Consider the following 7,451-nt stretch of genomic DNA (forward strand, 5'->3'; position numbering starts at 1 on the left):
CGTCTCTACCGTGCATTCCTCCACACATGTGACCCGGACACACTCCGACACCACTGGCAACTCCAGCGACACATTCGAAATTTGCTCGAGGCTAAGAAACGCCGGGACTGGTGACAGACATACACCCATTTAAATGCTACCCTGCCTATTAACTCGTCCAAGTTCTGGTCAGCCTTCTGTCGCCTTACCGGATCTATACCCTCCCCCTACTATCCTCTTCTCCATGATGATCACCCATTCCCTGACACCCTTAGTAAGCCCAATCACTTTGCCTCTTACCTCTCCGATGTCTTTTCCATCCCTGATGATCCCCAGTTCGTTTACTCTCTCTCCCGGATGTCCGCAATCGAACTCACACCTCTGTCCCTCCACTCGCACCTGGTTTCCAGTACTTGGACAACATTGCACACACGGAACTCAATGCCCCTATCACTACACAGGATCTCATTGCTACACTCCGCATGAAACGCAACACTGCTCCTGGTCATGATCGTGTCACCTACCGTCACCTTCATGAAGCTCCTGTCTCTTTCCTGTCCACCCTGCCAGGCTCTACAATGTAGTTCTGTCCAACGGTTACTACCCCGACCTGTGGAAAACCTCCCATATCTTGATGTCCCTTAAACGTGGTAAACCGCCGTCCGCCGTCTCTTCCTACCATCCCATCAGCCTTACCTCGGTCTTCAGCAAGGTCCTGGAATCTATCCTCACCCGCCGCATCCACCAGCATCTCCGCCAGCACCGCCTCCTTCCGTTACCCAGTGTGGCTTTCGGCCATCCTTCTCTTCTGACTACCTTCTCCTTCACCTCACTCATCTCCTTTCCGAACAGCTTAATTCCCGTCGTTCCGCAATCTTCCTCTCCCCGGATCTCAAACGTGCTTATGACCACGTATGGCATTCTGGTCTCTTCTTCAAGCTCCAAACCTTCTCCCTTCCCGTCAATTACGTACGTCTGATCGGCTCCTTTCTCTCCCACCGTCCTTCCTACGTCACCATCGATAACACGGATTCCTACACCTTTCTTCCCTCTGCCGGTGTGCCCCAAGGCTCCGTCCTCTCTCCCCTTCTGTACCTTTTATATACGGCGGACATGCCGCCGCCGTCACCCCCCGTCCACCTTCTCCAGTTTGCCGATGACACCGCCTTTCTTGCCCTTGCCCCCACCTTGCAGCGCTCCCAACACCTTCTCCAATCCCATCTTGACCAGTTCACCGTTTGGTGCAACCAGTGGTTACTGAAGGTCAATCCCTCCAAAACCAAGGCGATAATTGTAGGCAAAACCACCCCTTCCTTCCGTTTCCTTGATTTCTATATCACTGTCTATGGCCGTCCTATCGCCCTCACCCCCACCCTTAAGTACCTTGGCGTCACCCTCGACCGTCGACTCTCCAGGAACCCCCATCTCCGGACAATCGAAGCCAAGGCACGCTCCCGACTCCGTCTTCTCAAGCTCCTTCCCAGCCGTATGTGGGATCTGGACCCCTCCACCATACTCCACACCTATAAATCCCTCATCCGCCCTATCTTTTGTTATGCCCATCCATCCTAGATCTCTATCCCCCCCACTACCTTTTATAAATCCCTCCAAATCCTTGAACGCCATGCTTTCCGCCTTGCCTATCGCATCCATCTCCCCTCCCCCACATGGATCCTGTACGATCTCTTACCATTCCCCCACCTCCTCCTTTTCCTTGAGAGGATACAGATCCTGTACGCCTCCCACAAACTCGATCCTCCTCACCCACTTGTCTCGCCCATCCTCTCCTGCCCCCGCCTGCTGGCGCGCCTGTATTCCCACGTCCCACCCGATCTCCATCTCTCCATCTCTCCACCCTCCTTACCCTCTCCCAAGGTGGCTTCCGCCAGCTCCCCCTCCCTGATGATGCCCTCCTCCCATCCATATACCCCTCTTACCAACTTTGATCCTCCCTCCCACTTCCTCTGTCTGTTCCTTTTGGCATCCTCCCTCCATCCTCCCTTTCTCCCCACTCCCCCCCCCCCGGGCTTCCCCTCCCCTGTCCGTCTACCCCTCCTCCCATCTCCTCAGCCATTGGCATCTTTGTTCTCCCCTCCCCACCCTCACCTTTCTACCCCTCTTGGCAGGTCCTCGGACTCGCACACGCTATGTGGACTTTCGCGCGCCGGAGATCATCGCCATCTGTGTCTCGTGTGTGTGACGTCGTTTTGTGTTTTTAGTGTCCGCCGTCACGCTTCTAGGTTCACTTGTGCAGTCGGAATCATCAGTGTTCTGTGCGCCGTGTCAACGTGTTTTCAGTGTCGTTATCATCGAGTGTGAACGGCTCCGTGTTTTTTGTGTATCTGTGACCACTATTTTCTTAGCCCGTCACTATGTTCGTTCTGTTTCTCCGATATGTGTTCTGTTATTGTCAACTCTATGGCTGAAAAGCGGCGTAGCATGCCGCTGACAGCCTACCTGATTGTATAGGTATTAAATTAACAATAAAGGAAAAAAATTAGTAAACTTGTAAAATTTACAAGCAGTACCGAATTACACTCCTGGAAATTGAAATAAGAACACCGTGAATTCATTGTCCCAGGAAGGGGAAACTTTATTGACACGTTCCTGGGGTCAGATACATCACATGATCACACTGACAGAACCACAGGCACATAGACACAGGCAACAGAGCATGCACAATGTCGGCACTAGTACAGAGTATATCCACCTTTCGCAGCAATGCACGCTGCTATTCTCCCATGGAGACGATCGTAGAGATGCTGGATGTAGTCCTGTGGAACGGCTTGCCATGCCATTTCCACCTGGCGCCTCAGTTGGACCAGCGTTCGTGCTGGACGTGGAGACCGCGTGAGACGACGCTTCATCCAGTCCCAAACATGTCAGTGGGGGACAGATCCGGAGATCTTGCTGGCCAGGGTAGTTGACTTACACCTTCTAGAGCACGTTGGGTGGCACGGGATACATGCGGACGTGCATTGTCCTGTTGGAACAGCAAGTTCCCTTGCCGGTCTAGGAATGGTAGAACGATGGGTTCGATGACGGTTTGGATGTACCGTGCACTATTCAGTGTGCCCTCGACGATCACCAGAGGTGTACGGCCAGTGTAGGAGATCGCTCCCCACACCATGATGCCGGGTGTTGGCCCTGTGTGCCTCGATCGTATGCAGTCCTGATTGTGGCGCTCACCTGCACGGCGCCAAACACGCATACGACCATCATTGGCACCAAGGCAGAAGCGACTCTCATCGCTGAAGATGACACGTCTCCATTCGTCCCTCCATTCACGCCTGTCGCGACAAAACTGGAGGCGGGCTGCACGATGTTGGGGCGTGAGCGGAAGACGGCCTAGCGGTGTGCGGGACCGTAGCCCAGATTCATGGAGACGGTTGCGAATGGTCCCCGCCGATACCCCAGGAGCAACAGTGTCCCTAATTTGCTGGGAAGTGGCGGTGCGGTCCCCTACGGCACTGCGTAGGATCCTACGGTCTTGGCGTGCATCCGTGCGTCGTTGCGGTCCGGTCCCAGGTCGACGGGCACGTGCACCTTCCGCCGACCACTGGCGACAACATCGATGTACTGTGGAGACCTCACGCCCCACGTGTTGAGCAATTCGGCGGTACGTCCACCCGGCCTCCCGCATGCCCACTATACGCCCTCGCTCAAAGTCCGTCAGCTGCACATACGGTTCACGTCCACGCTGTCGCGGCATGCTACCAGTGTTAAAGACTGCGATGGAGCTCCGTATGCCACGGCAAACTGGCTGACACTGACGGCGGCGGTGCACAAATGCTGCGCAGCTAGCGCCATTCGACGGCCAACACCGCGGTTCCTGGTGTGTCCGCTGTGCCGTGCGTGTGATCATTGCTTGTACAGCCCTCTCGCAGTGTCCGGAGCAAGTATGGTGGGTCTGGCACACCGGTGTCAATGTGTTCCTTTTTCCATTTCCAGGAGTGTGTTTCACCTTTTCCTGCTCCTATTCGCTTCCTACATTCAGCTTACCTTTCAGTTTACAGGAGCAGACCCATGCGCCGCCTATCCAGGCGGGATTCAAAACAGCAGGTCCTGGCGGAGGTTCGAGTCCTCCCTCAGGCATGGGTGTGTGTGTTTGTCCTTAGGATAATTTAGGTTAAGTAGTGTGTAAGCTTAGGGACTGATGACTTTAGCAGTTAAATCCCATAAGATTTCACACACATTTGAACATTTTTTTCAAAACAGCATAATAAAATTCCCGAGACCTCCTTATTTCAGCCGCTTTACCAGAGCTTCGCATCAGTGCAGCGCGAAGCCGACGTTTGGTAATGGCAGTCCACCATTCCTTAGGGATAACGCACTTGGGAACAGACTGCCCGCCCGCCACACGGCATCAATGATATCTTCCAAAGAGAGGTCCGCCAGGTGTAAGATATTTAGCTTCCAAATAGGGCGAGGAAGATGTACCCGCTGCGGGACCTGGTTAAGAGTCATTGAAACACGACAGTAGTCAGTGAAGCTGGCTGGAATCACATCGGTTGGCTAAACAGGAAGGCGGACAAATAAAAACGGTCCAGTAAACTACTAGAAGCAGATGTAAAACACAGAAAACGCACTAATGTGGGATATCTGCAGATCTAAGCATAATGTAGACTCAACGACGCCCTATTATGAAGTTCACAACAATAGTTATAGTTTGGAGTCTGATCCACACAGAACGTAAGACGAAATTGAAGTCTCTAAGTCTCTCCCCTCCCCCCCCCCCCTGTCAAAATGTTTCGCGGACATTGAAGAAGCAAATAAATCGCATTTTTCTTACAAAAGCGCTAGCGGCCATATGCACGACCAGGTCCAGATGGAATGTAAAGAAAAGTTTAGGCGAGACCACAAAAACGCCACCCCACAACCCAACCATCGTCCAGCGTTCCAATGTCTGTCAACGGAATACCGTCCGTATAAAGCTCGGCTGTACCAGTAGAACTTTCTGGAGCAGCATTAAAAAACGTAGAATGTCCAGAGAGACAAAACAAATCAAATGACACTTCTTGCAAACTCACAGTATCAGTTTGGGAATCGTAAATAAACTGTCGCAACGCAGCAAGCCTTAATGGAGAGCTTATTCTCTTAACATTTAGGGTAAGAAAGGTATAGACTTGCATTAGTTAATACATGAAAGTAGAACTAGAATAAACTGTCCGCATCACGTGCTGTTTTTCACACTACCGGCAAACGGCAGAGACGAAGGTACAAGATTTGAATTCTCTCCACCCGGAAGGTGCAGATACCACGCTCTTATTTTATTTTTTTATTTATGCGACGCTGCACGCTTAGGTTGAAAACGTTGTTTCACACCGAACTGACAACATAACTTCTTGACGCGGAACGTTAGGGGGCACATCAAGCTCCGTTGCGGAAGGGAGGCTTCCACATTCCACTCAACGGAATGCGAGAAACACAATCGAGAGCGACGGACGTCATCATCAGATAGATAAGAGAGAGGCAACGCAGCCACGGAGGCCGTCTGCATCGTCTGACTACCTGGAAGAGAATCCACAGTAACCCGCTACTCCATCTTATCAGATAGAGGAAGGGATGGCATTTCAATAGAACACAGAAAAGGCAGAGCAGCAGACGATGTTGCTCTTCTCGTCGGAACTCACCCGAACAGATTTTCCTACGGGTGGAGGAGAGGACACAGATGGAACATTTATTTCAACATCAACAGAACCATCCACGTGAACCCTGGCGAAACAAGAAACGCAATTATCGTCAGCAATCAAAGCATCGCCATTGAAAGAACCACCTTCCACCACCAGCTTGTCGGAGAGCCGAGATTGGGAAGGTGTGACTTCAAACTATTCGCCATACTGAGTCCGCTGGTGTTTAAATTGTTCTACCGGTGCCGGGGCGTTAACGACAATAGGGACCGCATATAAAAGGCCGAAACTCGAGCGAGGTGGTGGACAATGTCCCACTCCCCCCACAAAGTCCTCTTAATTTGGAGAAATACTGACAGCAGACTGGGAAGACACTAATTCAGGGGACACTGTTCTTTGTAGAACGACTTTAAAACCGTAACACGGCGCGTTCAGTTGGATCTGAGATGGACACTTTCATTACAAAGAAAGCGGCCTCCTCCTTGCCCTGCATACGGAACATGAATCCGGTAACTGCAAACTTTCAGGTGTGAGGGAATATTCTTTTGAACACACGTTTCTACGGTTCGGATACCACTGTAACATTGCAAGCGATATTAAGCAGAGCAGCGTTCCCGCCGAATATGCCGAACAACTGCATAAGAAACAACGCCGCCTTAAGAAATTAATCGTCCAATTCGGGTGGACGATTGTAAACTCTAACCGAAATAAACTCGATCGCCATATTTCCAAGAAGAACTGGACTAACGGAACCGTCACGACGTGTAAACATCACCTGAGAACCAACTTGATTGAGAAGCCGGTCTAGTTGCAAAGGATCTTGGAACTTCACAAAAAATGAATACAAATCAGAATCAAAATACCAGTAACTACCTGATCATATGTAAATCGAATGGTATCGACCAACCAGTCGTGAATGTCTAGAGAACCCTGCTGCAAATGAAGCACTCTCTTGTCAAAACCGGAACGAACGGTACTCCAACGAAGAACGTTCTTGCAGCACTCAATAGACATCATGGCGCGGGCTAAGAATGCTACCGCCAGAGAACAAACCAACAACGAATTCCGCTAGGCAACAGCAATGTGACACCGGCCGATATACACATCCAAGACTGAGTACACTACAGTTCGACACACGCGGCGCTGATATGCAGGTGAAAGTAAGAACAACTTGCTAGCTCGATGCTCAAGGCGGAACTGCCGAATAACTTCGGCTATCCGTGCACGACTCAGGGCCAGAAGCAAATTTCCATATATCGTCGTTCCTGCGTCACAACCTTTATTCGTAGACACATTATGTAGTTCCCGTACAGAGAGAGGGGGAAATTTTCAATTGAATGTCTGCATCTACGTCTACATGGATTGCAAATCACATTTAAGTGCCTGGCAGAGGTTTCATCGAACCACCTTCGCCATAATTTATTATTTGACCCTCGAACAGAGCCGGTGAAAACGAACACGAGCTCTGATTTGCCTTATTTCATTATGATGAGTGTTATGTCAATAAAACTCAGTCTTTGGCTCGTCTTCCTCACAACATTTTCTACGTGTTCTTTCCAGTATACGTTTTCGGAGTTGCAATGTCTGTGTTGTTAAGAAGAACGATGCATGCGTGTCCGAAGGAACATTACACAGTTCTTCTAAACAACACAAGCACTGCAGTATCACAGCTAGCACAAAGGTTGTGTGTAGGGAGCTAAAAAGGACAGGATACAGTAGTCGATCAACTCCTCATAAGTCACACATTTATAAGACACTCGTTTATAAGCCACACAAATTTCTGTACTCAGTGCTAAGCGGCACATGAGAAGGCACAAAAAGTGAAACCATTGCACAGTGAAT

The sequence above is a fragment of the Schistocerca gregaria genome, chromosome 4, assembly GCF_023897955.1.
Source record: "Schistocerca gregaria isolate iqSchGreg1 chromosome 4, iqSchGreg1.2, whole genome shotgun sequence".
NCBI lineage: Eukaryota > Metazoa > Arthropoda > Insecta > Orthoptera > Acrididae > Schistocerca > Schistocerca gregaria.